At 38.3% G+C, this 17,026-nt stretch overlaps 1 protein-coding gene across 3 annotated transcripts in view; it reads right to left on the bottom strand.

Moving 5' to 3' along the window:
• The window catches only part of Sipa1l1 (signal induced proliferation associated 1 like 1), a 298,167-nt gene that overhangs the window by 250,217 nt on the left and 30,924 nt on the right, over window positions 1–17,026 (bottom strand). For all 3 annotated transcript variants that reach the window (XM_090344402.1, XM_090344404.1, XM_090344403.1), the window contains exon 2: window positions 14,336–14,425. The gene's annotated coding sequence lies outside the window, so the exon portion shown is untranslated. The remainder of the gene's footprint in view (window positions 1–14,335; window positions 14,426–17,026) is intronic.

Below are 17,026 nucleotides of genomic sequence, written 5' to 3'. Positions count from 1 at the left end.
CTGGGTGAGTACTTTCCCTCTATATAAGAGACAGGTTATTCTAGAGAACATTCTCTGTACAAGCAAAATGGTTACAGAGAAGCATATGTGTACATGCTTTTTCATGAAGTCTTGTATGTGCCTTCTAATTCCTAAGGTCTAAGGACCCCTAGAACCTATGTAACACTGCTCTCCTGGCTATGGTATCCACATCTTTGCTTACTAAAGATAAATTTTAAGATCCAACCATTCACAATTTTTAAATAGCTTTGTATTAGCAGTATTTATTCGGTATGCCTTTTAATATCTATTCTTCCCAAACACCCAACTATTGTCCGAGCCAAACACAATTTATAGAAACTAGGGAGCAGATATGCAATAGTGAGAAGAAATTATACAACAGGGATTCAAAAGAGTTACGTATTCCAGTAAAACCACATACATGTTCCACCTACCTACAACCTTAGCTATACATCTATAAATGCAAAACAACACACATTGAGCAATCAAACCAATGTCATCAGTAGTAAGCATCAACAAGATATATTTGAAAGAAATTTTAAACTAAAACTATAAAGCATTATGCAGTCATAGTTATAGCTAGAAACTGCCCAAACAAATAAAACAGTTTTCCTTTGTCTATTCATCTTTGAAGTTTTACCAATTCCTTCTTTTTCTTCCATCTCTTTTCTTCCCTCCTTCTTTAACAAGTAATCACTATGCTTCTGCCATATGCCAGACTTCACCATTTGATGGGTGGCCATTGGTAATAGCATTAGTCCAAACTGACATGCAACGAAATTATAAAGTACATGCTAGATTTTGAAGACTTTATATGAACAAAGAATGTGAAAAATCTACATATCATTTATATATGTTACATGTTGAGAAAATATTATTGATAAAAATGTTAAAACAAACTATTAAAATTGATTTTACTTCTTTTCACTTTTTCTCAATTTATCAACTAAAAAAATATAAAGTTTCTTATGCTATTTCTCTTGGATAGGCTACTATAAACTCTGAGGGGTTTAATAGGGAAAAAGACAAGTCCTGATAGCCTGATGGAACTCATCCTGTCAACACCTATAGCACTAAAACCTTCAGCAATCAATGGCAAAGAAAATGACAATCAGCCACTCTACATACAGAGGGAACCCTGAGATGGGGGCCCTACCCATGCCTACCTCCAATTTAGTCCTTCTATGAACCCCAGAATAATCAGGATAGGTTAAAATTGTGAGCCAGGGCTATAGTCACGGGAAAGACGATTTCTTTCGTGCCAGGCACTTCTAAGAATAGACTCAATTTTAATCTGAACTTATGAAAAAGGAAAGCTTTTCATTTGAAACACTGATAGTTTCAAGGCATCATTTTATTAGTATCTTTGGTTTATGACTCAAAAACACTTTCAAATACTTCCAACATAGAAAGATGTTTCTTCACAGGGCCGAGGGTTTGGCCTAGTGGTAGAGTGCTTGCCTAGCATGCATGAAGACCCAGGTTCAATTCCTCGGTACCACATATATAGAAAAAAGCCTGAAGTGGCGCTGAGGCTCAGATGGTAGAGCTCTAGCCTTGAGAAAGTCCAAGGACAGTGCTCAGGCCCTGATCTCAAGCCCAGGACTAGCAAAAAAAAAAAAAAAGATGTTTCTTCACAAAAACCCTCTCCATGTTATGTAAGTCCTTTATCAATTTCTTCACAAGTTCAATTAACCCCAGCCCTTAATTCCTCACACTGAACATAGCACTTCTAAAGAGCAAGAAGCTAGATTAAAGGACATAAGATCATTACAGCAATGCTGAAAGTCCTTGTTGATCTGCAAGGAAACAAAGAAAACGAGCCAGGCTGGCTACAGGAGACATGCCAGTTTATGTGAGGTTACTCATGGCTTAAAGATCTTAAAGAATTTCTACAGGGCAAATTTAATTCAGACCAAATGGGCCTATTTTTTAACAGCAGTTTACCACCAAAAAGGCATCCTAAGCATCTGAATGTCACATTCCATATGTTAGGAACTTATCTTAAATGAAAACCACTACATAGCAAATGTTCTGTTAACCTATACATCTTTCTGGCAGACGGTTGAGAAATCAAAATTTTGGAGAGATTTTCCATGCCAGAAAAGTCCTGAGCACAGTCAGAAGGCAAGCATAGATAGGGACTCATGTTTCAGGAGCAACGAAGCACCATCCACTCAGTCCACACCTCCTACTGTTCTCTCAGTTGGGTGAGCCCCAGCCCTCTGCCAACTCAAATGTTATACCTCCACTAGAGCCAAGCCCAAAAACCAGGCTGCTCACAAGGCAAGAACAATGTACTGTCATCATTCTAACAAGAGCTCTAATCAGCGAAACTATTAGAGCATGAAGTACTTTATTTCTTTTTAGGTATTCCAAACATCTGCAATTTAGGAAGAAACAAGTCAGCCCAATCTGAAAATTCTTCACCTTCCCTTTTGTTCTGGTAAGATCTGATCTTTATTCAGAAACAATATATCCCTAACACCATGAAAGGAGAAAGATTATACAGCAATCCAATTCAAGTAAGTTACAGTCTGGCTCAAGGAAAAAGAAAAAAAGTTTTAAAAATGTCCCTGTAACCTCTGTACTGAAGAGGCATAGTACCAGACAAAAGCAGAGTTACTTCCCCAGACTGCCCTTCTTCCTGATTCAAAATAATATAAAAGAAAAAGCAATAGAAGAGCAAAGAATTTTAAAACAAAAGGAACATATTCAATAAGCATTAAAATACTAATTAGTGCAAAGAGTCAATGAACAGCTAGTTCAGTTACCATTGTTTACTGTTCCATGGTTGATCCAGGAGCATGGCCTAGTGGTAGAGTGCTTGCGTAGCATGCACAAAGCCCTGGGTTGGATTCTGCAGTACCGCATACACAGAAAAAGCCAGAAGTGGTGCTGTGGCTCAAGTGACAGAGCCTTGAGAAAGCGCAAGGAAAATGCTGAGATTCTGAGTCCAAGCCCCAGGACTGGCCAAAAAAAAAAAAAAATCTATGGTTTATTATGTAGCAAATCTGAAGTCCTTATTTATTCCTAACACATCACAAGAATTCTTTATATGTCCAAATCCCATTGGCAATACTGCTTACAGACTACTTCCCACACATTTCCCCTCATTTATTCGGAAAGAGCATCACTTTTCTCCCTCCTCTAAGCCCCCAGGGCATTTTGCTAACTCTCTTTGGGCATTTGCCTCTGCATTATCCACATGCTCAGGTCAGATTTTCCCTAAGAACAGTAACTGCATGCTGGTCCCTCCCCAAGGAAATGATCAATATACTTCATACAGGAACACATAATATTTGTTGCTCAACACAGCAAAATAGTCTCCGATTTAACTAAGTCAAGAGCAGACTAGAGCTTTTAAATTGCTGTAACTCAAGTGATTCTTATAATAAAAATTCTCATTCAGAGAGAAACCATGAAACAATTTTTTATCACTTTGCTCAGGATTCCTACAGAGATGGGAGGAACAAGATTATATTCTAGAAGCAAATGACAACTGCCCAAACTGAATCACCCTTCATGACTAGGTAAGCCCATCCCTTCCTCCTTTCTTAACTCTGAACAAGTTCTAATGTAAATTTGTTCAGGCTATTGTTGTTTCTCCATTACATGTTTACCAAAGGCAGGACAAAGTTTCACACAGTATCATTTTCATTGCTTATCTGGATACTAAGCCTGTCCTGGCTGCTTACCACTTCCTACCTACAAAGTAAAAAGTTAGCTTAGACCCTCCCCAAACACTTGGCTCCCACAGTAACAGTGCCAATACCAAACAACACAGGATTCTTAAATGCCTCTCTCCCCAATTAAAGTCACTGGAGGACACACAGTCCAGAATTACCACTCTATATAATGTCCCAACCCAATTACCATAATCATGTATTTTAATGGATTCAAATTAAAAAAAAAAATAACAGAAAAAGAAAAAGTTCCTGAACCTAGATTGGCTTATTATTTCAATGGAAACATTTGACATTTAAATGAACACAAGAAATTCAAGGACAGTCTTCAATTACTACGCATAGTGATGACTTTTATAAAAGAAGAACCTTTATTTAAAAAAAGTAAGGTTAATAACCAAAAAGAGCAGAGAAAGATAAAATGGTATTAAAAAGCACTTCCCATCCTTAAAACACGTTATATTATGGGAAGTAATGACATCCACAATAGATATCATGGATTCCAAAAGAAGGAACTGGGTGTAGGAAGGAAGTGAGGTTATCACACCAAAAATATATTCACAAAGACAATGGTACCAAGAATAAGTAACCTGACAAGCACACACAAAGTATATCAGAAAACTACAAAATCACCATCACATTACAGGTGCCAACAAAGTACCAAGTTCACTAAAAATGTTATGTTATGACACATTATTCTGAAACGTTCTAGAACCAAAAAAAAATCATTTATTAAGGCAACTCATTAGAATTAGGAATTTTTTTCTCTTTGTTCTCCTACCTTCTTTCAGGATAAAGAGGACTGACAGTCCCAATATATAGTCCAAATTTCCCCAAAACTTGCTATGTAGCCCATGCTGCCCTCAAAATTACAATCCTCTGGACCCAGCCTCCAAGTACTAGGATTACAGACAAGTATCAACATACTCTGCTAGAATTACTTCTAAAACAAAAATCAAAGACTTCTGCAGCACTAAAGCTGTTTATACTTGTCAACAAATATAAAAAATCAGAGCTCTATTTTCTACTTTTTAAAATGATTTCTAATGATTACCCCAAAATTAACAAAAAGCATCATAAATTTACTCCTTCTCAATAAACTAATTGCTTTCAAATATACACTGACGGCTAGGAATGTGGCTTAGTGGTAGAGCCAAGCATGTATAAAGCCCTGGGTTCTACTCCTCAGTAACATATAAACAGAAAAGGCTGGACGTGGCACTAGTACAGTGCTAGCCTTGAGTACAGAGAAGCTCAGAGATAGAGCCCAGGCCTGAGTTCAAGTCCCAGGGAACAGGGGTCCAAGGGGGGGAAGAAAGGGACTACATTGAGATTCTACCTCCTCCCAGTTAGAATGATCCAGATGCTGGTGGGGATATGGCCAAAGGGAACACTACTATAATGCTGGTGGGAAGGGGAACGTTAACTGGTTCAACCACTCTGGAAAGCAGTATGGTGGTTCCTCAAAAGACTAAACACAGAGCTCCCCTATGACCCAGCAATTCCACCCCTGGGCATTTTCCCACATGTCCAGAAACAAGACCACACTAAAGCTCCCACCACAACAATGTTCACTTCAGCATTGTTTACCATGGCTAAGCTATGGAACCAACCCAGATGCCCCTCAGTAGATTAGTGGATCAAGAAAATGAGTTATATATACACACAATGGAATTCTATGCTCCCATCAGAAAGAATGACATTACCACATTCATAGGGCATTGCAAAGACTTGGGGGAAAAAAATCATATTAAGTGAAGTAAGCCAGACCCAAAGAAACACAGGCTCCATGTTTTCCCTCATTTGTAATAATTACCATATGTCTAGAATAGTCTTAGCAGAGGATCACAATAGTTTAATAGTTGTGTACATATGACCATATAAAATGACACTAATCAAAATGAACTCCAAGATATGGAAAGAAGAAGGTGTTTTGTTTTTTCTTTCAATGTACTGTGTAAATTTTTTTCTTTCAGTTTTTTTCCTTCGAATTATCCTCTATTATCACTTTTTTTCTTTTGGCACACTGTGTCTTATATATGCATTTATCTGATTTGAGAAAGGGAAGGGAAATAACAAAATGGTGAGACAAAGGGTGAACCAATGCAGCAGTGATACTCACAACTGGAAGTGAACTTTACAACTTGGGGGAGGATGGAGGGAAAGTGGCAGAAAACAATTGAAGGGGTAACAATGTTCAACAAGAAATGTACTCATTTAGCCATGCACGGTGGCTCAAGTCTGTAATCCTGGCTACTCAGGAAGTTGAGATCTGAGGATCAAGGTTCAAGGCCAGCCTGGGCACAAAAGAATCTGATATCTTTATCCCAATTAACCTGTAAAAAACAGGAAGTGGGGCTTAGCTCAAGGGTAGTGCGGGAGCCTTGAGCTGCAGAGCTCAAAGACGATACCCAGGCCCAGGGGTAGGGTAGGGCAGTAGCCTTGAGCTGAAGAGCTCTTTGAGGGGGTGGGAGCCAGGCTGAGTTCAAGCCCCATGACCCACAAAGGAAAGGGAAAGGAAAGGGCAAGGGAAGGGCAAGGGAAGGGTAAGGGAAGGGCAAGGGAAGGGCAAGGGAAGGGAAGGGAAGGGCAAGGGAAGGGTAGGGGAAGGGAAGGGAAGGGAAGGGCAAGGGAAGGGCAAGGGAAGGGAAGGGAAGGGAAGGGAAGGGAAGGGAAGGGAAGGGAAGGGAAGGGAAGGGAAGGGAAGGGAAGGGAAGGGAAGGGAAGGGAAGGGAAGGGAAGGGAAGGGAAGGGAAGGGAAGGGAAGGGAAGGGAAGGGAAGGGAAGGGAAGGGAAGGGAAGGGAAGGGAAGGGAAGGGAAGGGAAGGGAAGGGAAGGGAAGGGAAGGGAAGGGAAGGGAAGGGAAGGGAAGGGAAGGGAAGGGAAGGGAAGGGAAGGGAAGGGAAGGGAAGGGAAGGGAAGGGAAGGGAAGGGAAGGGAAGGGAAGGGAAGGGAAGGGAAGGGAAGGGAAGGGAAGGGAAGGGAAGGGAAGGGAAGGGAAGGGAAGGGAAGGGAAGGGAAGGGAAGGGAAGGGAAGGGAAGGGAAGGGAAGGGAAGGGAAGGGAAGGGAAGGGAAGGGAAGGGAAGGGAAGGGAAGGGAAGGGAAGGGAAGGGAAGGGAAGGGAAGGGAAGGGAAGGGAAGGGAAGGGAAGGGAAGGGAAGGGAAAGGGAACAAGGAAGGGAACAGGGAAGGGAACAGGGAAGGGAAGGGAACAGGGAACAAGGAAGGGAACAAGGAAGGGAACAGGGAAGGGAACAGGGAAGGGAAGGGAACAGGGAAGGTAAGGGAAGGGGAAATGTACTCGTTACCTTATTTATGCAACTGTAACTCATCAGGCATCACCCTTACAATAAAATACAAATTTTAATATAGGAGGGATGGGAAAGATGGATTCCAATGCCAACTGTGTTGTGCTAGTAACAACAATTAATAATATTCTTATTCTTCTGTCTTCCCAGTTAAGTGTAGGAACACTTCATTTTCATCACTCCTGAAACCTGCTGTAAGAGGCTTGTGTAACCAGCACTATATGTTGCTCAGCTACTAGTATTTACGTCTTTCATCTTCAATTTCATTCTCCAATAGGACAGTGACCAAATAAATATCCCAAGTGAGCCTAGATCTAAAGGGGACTCGATAATAACCATATTATTCTCACTGAAAAAATATTTCCTTGCTTTCCAAGGCTTACTATGAAAAGCCTGCCATCCACTGTCCTATTCTCAGCATCTAAAAAAACTTGACAGACCTCTGTCATTCCTTCTAAGTCCTATTCTCCAGAGACACTAAATGTAGCTAGCTTGCCCAAACTACACAATATCTCAAGATATAATTTCATTGACAACAGAGGCACTTAACAGAGGAACTTTTAAAAGCATCCAAAACTACCAGGTTGAACATGAAGCAATTTAGAGGCCTGTAAATTCCTGAGCATCACTAAGTAACATTTAAGCAGCTGTCTTTCTACCCTCATACAAGTCTGAAGTGGGCTATAAAGGATTTATGAGATGAATGTTGTTTTACAAAGCATAGGACAAGTTTTACACAACAAAGAATATTCAAAAGTAACTTCCAAGAAGCATTCAATTACCAGTGATCACAAAGAGAAACAGCTTAAATCCAGACTAAGAGTATAGTAAGTCCATTCATCACTTTACATACATGTCCTAATTCATAACCTTTTCAATATTTTCTTCTACCATACTAAATATTCATTGTCTTAAAGGCAAATTACACATTTGCTCATGTTTCCCACTTCCAGGGATGTAGACATATGTCTGTGCATGTACATGCCCACATGCAGATGTGGACACGAGCAGTTTGTCCACAGAATAGATGATCTACCAAAGAAAAGACCCCAAAGTGATGCTCAAGATGGTGGCACAGACACATCCTAAAGTAGCAGTCCATGGAAGCCAAGAAGCATGTGGTCCAGAATCAGGAGGACACAGATCCCTGGAAGAAATGGTGCTAAGAGAAAAGCAGAACTCATTGATGACCTAATATATTTTACCCATTTTGAATTTAAAAAAAACTAAAGAACTGAAAACAAAATAACCACTATCTCTGAAGAGCGTTAAAGAAATAAGAACAATGAATGCTCTGTCTGTGGCCAGTGTCAGCAAAATTCAGATGATAATACTCTAGACAATGAATAATGACAACCAAAAATTAGACAGAATTATCACTGGGAGGGTGGAAAATGAGATGTGGGGGAGCTAAATCCTCATCTTCTGTAGGAAGAAATCAAAAGATAGTAACAACTGAAAATACAAGATCATTTGAAAGAAAAAAGAGCAGTTGCCTCTGAAAAGAGGTTATTATCTCAAGTCTTGTATCTCTAGTTTTCTAGCTATTTAAACCCAGAAGGTCTGGAGATATAGCTCAACAGTAGAATGCCTGCCTAGCAAGCATGAGAGCTAGAGTTCAAACCCCAGTACATACACACACACACAAAAAAAGTAATAATAAGCCTAATAAAGATTACTTTGCTAAAAACTGAAGTCTAATTAGAAACAATAAGCCCTTCAAATAAAAATCAAGTAGGTGTTCAAAATTTGGCCTCTGAATCTGTTTTTTCTTTAGTTACAAAGAATAAAACACATGAGAAAGGCATGCTTCATAAAAAGTTAAAACGCACTGGGCACAGTGGCTCATGCCTGTAATCCTAGCTACTCAGAAGGCTGAAATCTGAGGATCAAGGCTCAAAGCCAGCCCAGGCACAAAAGGACCTGAGACTCTTATCTCCAATTAACCTCCAGAAAATAGTAAGTAGGGCTTGGCTCAAGAGTAGGGAGGGCAAACTTGAGCTGAAGAGGTCAGGGTCGGTGCCCAGGCTGAGCTCAAGCACCATGACCCACAAAAAAAAAAAAAAAAAAAAAAAAAGTTAAAACTACTTTACACAGAAAGATGAGTCACTCAAAATATTTAGTAGGACATTTAAAAATGCTGATTTGAGGCTGAGGATGTGGCTTAGTAGCAGAACATTTACCTAATGAGTATGTATGAGGCCCTAGTTTTGATATCAATCAAACAAATAAGGAGGAAAACAGCTAAGTCCTATATAAATATAACCAATTTCTTGACAAATGCTTAAAATGACCACAAAGCAAGTTAAGTTTTCCAAAAATATTCACAGCAATCTCTTTTGGGTATATTCAATATGCCTCCAAAATGGTTTTTTTAACCATGAGCAATCGGAGACATGGTAGTTCATTTCTTCAGATTACAGGAATGTTGTTTAAGTATTTTCAAATGCTCTCAGAAATCCCAAAGAGAAGCCTGTTGGGGCGGGGGGAGAGCCACCATAGCTCACATGTGTAATCCTAGCTACTTAGGAGGCTGAGATCTGAGGATCACAGTTCCAAGCTTACCCAGGCACTAAAGAACTTGAGACTCTTATCTCCAATTAATCTCTAGAAAAATGAGAAGTGGGGCTGTGGCCCAGGGGTAGGATAGTAGCCTTGAGCTAAAAAGCTCAGGGACAGCACTCAGGCCCTGAGTTCAAGCCTCCACAAAAAAATGAAAGAGAGGGGCCGGAAGTTTGGCCTAGTGGTAGAGTACTTGCCTAGCATGCATGAAGACCCGGGTTCGATTCCTCGGTACCACATACTTAGAAAAAGCCAGAAGTGGCACTGAGGCTCAAGTGGTAGGGCTCTAGCCTTGAGAAAAATCCAAGGACAGTGCTCAAGCCCTGAGCTTAAGCCCAGGACTGGCAAAAAAAAAAAGGGGGGGGGGGAGAGAGAGAGAGAGAGAGAGAGAGAAGCAAAAAAGAAAAGGAAAAAGAAAAAGAAAGAAGAAATCTCAAAGACAAGTTCCTCCTATTTAAAACAGAGCTATAGTGAATAGACCCATTATCAGTCTATTTCAAATAGAAGTCCATTCCACTTGGTCTTACAATGTGAATTTCAAATCACAAAAACGGAAGGAAAGGAAGGAAGAAAAGAGAAAAGAAAGAAAAGAAGAATAAAAGAAAGAAGGAAGGAGGAAGAAAGTAAAGGAAAAATACAGTTAAAAATTCAAAGGACACATGTATTTTTTAAAAAAATAATCTAACAAGTTATCTCATTCCTGGCATCACTGTCTCAGAAAATCCTCAAGGAAATTCTACAGACATTTTTAAGTAAGTTCAACATGATGAGGCAATTTCTCATGGTAGATGCATGTGGTCCATGTGCTCATTCCTATATTTAAAGCATAATGTATGATTATGCAATTGAACATTACAGTCACCCCAGGCTATTCTGTGTTTAGAAATAAGTACTTATATGACTATATCCTGCCAAACAACCATAATACCACTTAACCTCAATTCAACCACTGCTTGAATGAACTTGTTAGGATTATACTGAAACAGATTCAGAACAAACAGTAAACGAAGGAATGTGATGGCAATATAATGAGAACATTCCTTAGTAAATATGGCAAAATGTAGATGAGTATTTAAATGGATAAGCTAAACATTTAAGTGCCCAACAGAAAAATAAGCCAACTGTAAAATGTGAAGGAAGTAAATTCCTCTAAAAGTGAAAGATGTCATCTCAAAAAGGCAGTTCATGCAGGTAGCAATAAAGAACAATACTCATCTGGATCTATCCAAATCATTTCATAAATCTAGAAACTGGAGAAAAACATTAAAAAGTTTGTAATATATATGTATGTGTGTGTGTATGTGTGTGTGTATATATATAATCCAGAGCATTTATCCTCAGTCTGATATGAAATCAATGCATAAAAATAGCAACTAAAAGTTCTACCTCTCAAATGTTGTGTTGCCAAATTCTTAGTGAACAAGTCCACACAAGAAACTGAGCCAGCATACACACTCTTTCTCTTCTGTCAACTACCAAGTGTGTCTAACCAGGAACAAAACAGTATAATATCTAAACTATTATTTATTGTGTTTTTAGCTTCTCAACAAAATAAAGAGTTCAACCAATAAGTCAGTCTACTAATAAACTTGTTTCAACCATTCAAGTACCATATTTCAATCATAAGACACATTAAGGAAACAGCTGAAAAGCTGACATGGCATGAGCTCCAAGCTATACCACTTAGACTTTTGTCACTTTATCCTTCAAGGGAAATGTAGCACACAGATCCACAAATAATGTATGTGATCACACATTGGCTAAACCTGTAATAACAAGAAACATTATTGACAGCCTGGACACCAGTGGCTCACAGGGCTGTAGTCCTAGCTACTCAGGAGGGTGAGATCCAAGTATTTCAGCTCCCAGTCAGCCTGGGCAGGCAAGTCCATGAGACTCTTATCTCCAGTTAGCTACTAGAAAATTGAAGTGGAGCTGTGGTGCAAAGGCCTAAAGCACTACCCGTGAGCAAAAAAGCTCAGGGAGAGCCCTGAGTTCAAGCCACATAATGGACAAAAAAAAAAAAAAAAAAAAAAGACTCATTATTGAGAAATATACACCCAAAGTTCATAAACACATAATCATATCTATGATAAAATATTAACAGACATTTCAGTTGCTTAAAAATCTCTGAGGATACCTTCTGCTACTGTCATCAATAGAGATAGACCATTTTCATCTTCCATTTGTCAAAAACAAACAACTCCTGCCAGAAATGCTCTTATTACACAAAATAAGCGGAAGTATTGCTAGAATTTCATTTTGCAATTCATCTGAATTACCACAGCCAAATGTTATCACAAGTATTACTTATTCACAGTAATGTTACTTAGGATGACAACTGAGTAAGCTCTCTTAGTCTAGCACTATTTTGTCAGTGAGGAAACAGCATTATCAAAGGTATCCTGTTAGCTAACATAAAGATTTCAAAATCAACTGCCGACTTAGTGGTCTGTTTCACTTTCTCATTCACATTATGAAATCTACATTATTAAATGCAGTAAGTAGCATTTGCTTTCATAGTCTTATACATATAGGTAATATAGTTTTTCTTTATATGTACTTTCTATAAAATGGATACTCCTGAGCTTACACTCTCTCTGCATGTTAAATTATTAGTGATAAACCAGGTACTGGTGGCTCATGCCTGTAATCCTAGTTAATCACAAAACTAAGCCGGGGCAGAAAAATCCCTGTGAAATTCTTATCTCCAATTAACCACTCAAAACTGGAAGTGGTTCTGTGGTTCAAGTGGTAGAGCGAGCTCTGGTCTTCGAGCACAGAGCTTCAAGATTAGTGCTCAGGCCTTGAGTTCAAGCCCCACAAAAAACAAGAACAACAAAAAATTATTACTGATAACATATACACTTTCAGAAACATGGAAAACTATTTGAATTTTCTATAAGAAACAAGCCAGAGCAGGCAAGGATTAAGGGAACATCATGAAGATATAAAAATGTCCTGTATCTTCATTGTGGCCATACAACCACTTGCATTTGTCAAATCTCACACAGAGCAACAAATCAAACATTCAAACATAATGTTATTTTCTATTTCATTATTATAAGTGTTCTCCCAAAAGTCATAAGACTTAGCCAATGCCGTCATTTGGAAGATAACAAAGCTGCATTTGTACAGTCTTACAGTGAAAATGTTTACTCACTTTAATTTTTTTTTTTTTTTTTTTGCCAGTCCTGGGCTTGAGCTCCAGGCTGAGCACTGTCCTTGGACTTTCTCAAGGCTAGAGCTCTACCACTTGAGCCTCAGCACCACTTCTGGCTTTTTTCTATGTATGTGGTACCAAGGAATCGAACCTGGGTCTTCATGCATGCTAGGCAAGCACTTTAACCACTAGGCCAAACTCCCGGCCAACTCACTTTAATTTTTAAGATAGTAAATTGTGATGGTTATACGAAATATGAAAGTTATCTTGAATCATCAATAATTTTAAACAAAAAGTTTCTGAAGCTGAAAAATTTGAAAACTATTGCTATAAATTTTAGAGAAACAAGAAAAAACAGGGAGAAACAGTAATACAAGTAAGGAGTTGCTACAAAGGTCTGATCAAACGTCTGAAAGTTAGGAACAGATCATCTGTAGTGTATTATAAACTTTACCCAGTTTCTCTCTTTTGGCCTGCTTTTTTGTTGGTATATTAACCAATTTCCATACAATGATGGTAAAGTTAAAATAAAATAACTAAGCTGGGTGTTAATCAGTAAAATTTCATTCGCTCAATTACTATTCACTCCTAGCACTGACTTCTGCATATAACCTTAAAAAGCAGCCCTCTTAAAAGAAGTAGTAAGCCAGCCACCAGTGGTTCATACTTGTAATCCTAACTCAGGAGTCTGAGATCTGAAGATCATGGTTCAAACCAGTCAGGACAAGAAAGTCCAGGAGACTTTTACTGACAATTAAAAAAAGGGGGGGGGGACCAGAAGTGGAATTGTGGTACAGCACTAAAAGCTCAGGGGATAGCACAAAGGCTCTGAGTTCAAGCTTAGGACTGGCAGAAAAAAAAAAAAAAAGAGGTACTAAACTAATAGAGAACTAGTTCCATGTCTTACAGTCAACCACACAAATTAGATAATTTTTTTGGTATTGCTTCTCTAAAACACATTTTCACTTGTATACATAAACACGATAATCATAATAATATAAGTTGCTTCTATGCAATATAACTTTCTGGATTGGGGGATGGACAATTAGATTTGTTCTGTTTTTGTTTGGCTGAGTTCCCTTTCCACTTTAGGGAAAACTTCTAAATATTTGTCTTATAAATTAAAACATCATTTTGATTACAGAAATATTTCTATAATTCCTTTATGTCCAGAACTATTATACTATTTAGCCAGAACACAAAAACGGAGACAGAAAAATTATTAAGATGATCTATGTTTTTAAGCTTTAAGTAAATAGAAGATGACTGAATGGATGGATGGATGACAGACTGATAGACTGATCAAGTATCATATGATGGAGATGCTATTAGGAGAATTCTCACACACACATAAAACTTAGTTTTAACAGCTATTTCAAATGAGTGTGTCTTTTTTGTATATACATCTGCATGTATATGTGAGTGTGTCTGTGTTTTTACTGCCATTATATATCACTTCTCTAGTTGTTTTAAGTAGCCAACCTATTGACATCCGTTTAGAGATTTCAATTTACCCTCATTTTTATACTTCATGTATACTTCTGTTCCAGAAATCTAAACACAGATCAAGCCAAAGTGCTAAGAATTATTAAGATAAGGTAAAATAGACTCTTACCTGAAAGTATAGTTCTTATGATTCTTTTATAAAAATCTTCGAAGTTTGATTACAGTCAGTACTACCAGAGATTCCAATACAAAATTTCACCTATGGATTGAAAGAGGAAATATAATTAATTTAAAGTACATGCACAATGGAGATAAACCCACCAATGTAATAGAAGATGAAATTTCCATACACTTGTTAAAGCCAAATGGTTTCTGCAAGAAACACGTTTCTGTGATTTAAATCCAAAGTGGAAAATGAAAGTGACTCTTCCTGGCTTACAGTTCAGAGTGAAACAGGTGAAGTTTCCCCACAGCTTAAGCTCAAACTAGCCTTCCATCGGCCCTCAAACTTCAAAGACTTAACACACATGAACCTCTGCCGCCTAAAAGTTTATTCTCTACCAGAAATCTTTCATTCTTTTTTAAGTAATATCTTAATAGACTACCAAGAAACTCAATAGTTCAATTTAAATCTAGAAAATATGCAAAATATCTAAATCCCAAAATAATCCAAGCACTTTAAAGCTATCTATAACTCTGAAAACTCTTTTTTCCTTTAGTGTATGTGCGTGCGTGCGTGTGTGTGTATGTGTGTGCGCGCCCCTTTTTGGAGCTTCAACCAAGAGCCTGAACTCAGGGCCTCAAGTGTAGTTTGGCTTAGTTGCTTGGCTAGCGCTCTACCACTGAAGTCACACCTCTAGCTGAGCATTTTGGTGGTTAACTACAGTTAACCACCAAAGACTTAAAGACTTCTCTCTCCAGCCTGGCTATGAACCTCAATTCTTCAGGTCTCAGCTCCTAAGCAAGCAAGGATTACAGACAGGAGCCACTGATACCCAACAGGAATTGTGATTTCTAAAAAAATAACTGATTGGGCTCTCTGGGGTCCTAAGATAGAATAGCAGCATGAAAGAGGCAGAGGACTCTAGCCCTATTGCCTTGACCATAGCTGTACCTTTTCTTCACCCACAGGGCACCCAATATTTGCCAACACATAATGAACCAAAGACACTGTATCTGAACTTCTAAACAAACATGTAACTATCAGCACAGGATATAAACCTGTGAAAACTTTGAGAATTATGAACTAGTTGGAGGAAGTAGATCACAGAGTACATCACATAGACCTTTGGATATGTCTGGTTTCTGGCCTCCCCTCTCTCTCTCTTTCCTGTCTGCTACAAGATGAATTCCATAACTATCAACCTACACACACTCCTGCTACCCTGGTGCTCCACCTAAGTACATGACAACATTCTGAAGCCGAGCCAAGGTAAAACCTTTCTCCTTTAAGTTCCTTATGTCAGCATATGACCACAGAGATGAGAGACTGTGTAATCAAGTGATCCTATCGAGTGTTTATTCACTTAGAACTAACTGGCAAACTAGTATACCTTCGGTAAGAAAAAAAGACCACAAGAACAGGGAGACATCAGTACAGTAAAAGAATTGTGCATTTTCTACTATCCAACTAAATATGAAGTCGATAAATTATTGAAAGCCTGAACCTATTACACAAAAACTCAGGCAGCTGCTTCCAACATTAATAAAAGGATTGCCCAGAGGCAATAGAAATCCACTTATATAAAGATTCCAGGCCCAATCTGAAAATTGTTCAAGTCTTGGAAGACTTATATTTTGCATTTAAAAAAAAAGAAAAAAAAGAAGAAGCTAAGAGGCTCACAACAGCTTTCCTGGGCTACCAATGACTGCTTAGCAAGTATTGCCATAGTTATTTCTCTAGTGAACTCACAGGGGAAATCCCCCTCCACTCCCCAGGGTCAGGAACCAGCTCCTAAGACATTTACTGAAACGTAAAATATAAATACTATTAGCACATTTGAATTTTAGAAAATATTTATATGGAACAACTAAGCATATCATGAACAAATACAGAAAACAAGCTTTTATAGCTAGAAAAGTAATTCTAATACCTCATTGTCATTGAAATACCTCAATTTTACAGACTTGAAAACTCCTACCAGTCTAGAATACCTACTGTTACACCTACTTTCTAGTCAATGGTGAAAACTACATTTTGTAATATATTATAATCAAGTTACAACTCAGTTGTATGCTGAAGATTTCATATAACAACAAAACTACATTAAAAGATCAAGAAGTAAAAACCTTTAGAACATCCTCAGCTGCAGAAGCCAAACAATGGGGTGGGATGTCTTTTTGCCTAATTTTTATCCTCAGCCAAAAAAACAAAAACAAATATTCACAAGTTACATATACAAAGCAGCATATGTACCAATTTCAAAACTTAGACCAAGCACAGATGACTCACACCTGGAATACTAGCTACTCAGGGGGCTGAAATGTGAGGATCTTCAAAGTCAGCCAGAGCAGAAAAAAGTCCATGAGGCTCTTTATCTCCAATTCACCATCAGAAAATCAGGAAGTAGTAAGGTAGCTCAAAGTGGTTGAGTGCTGCTAGCCTTGAGCAAAAAAGATCAGAGACAGAGCCTAGGCTGAGCCCCTTGACCAACACCAATACATACACAAACCAGTACATATAGCAAACAGATCTTTTATATCTCTTATAAGACATGTCTTTCTTCCCTTACTCAAAACATGAAAACAGCAAAAACAACAATCCTTTCTTCTCAAAATGGGTTTATTATATATCCTAAATAATGTGTTTTCAGTACACTTTAATTAATTTCCTTTAATATGGCAATATCAGTTTAAGTAA

This window comes from Megascapheus bottae, chromosome 14 (assembly GCF_031878675.1).
Source record: "Megascapheus bottae isolate mThoBot1 chromosome 14, mThoBot2.hap1, whole genome shotgun sequence".
NCBI lineage: Eukaryota > Metazoa > Chordata > Mammalia > Rodentia > Geomyidae > Megascapheus > Megascapheus bottae.
The sequence above is the reverse complement of the archived record's forward strand: the minus strand, read 5'-3'. Positions and strand labels throughout refer to the sequence as shown.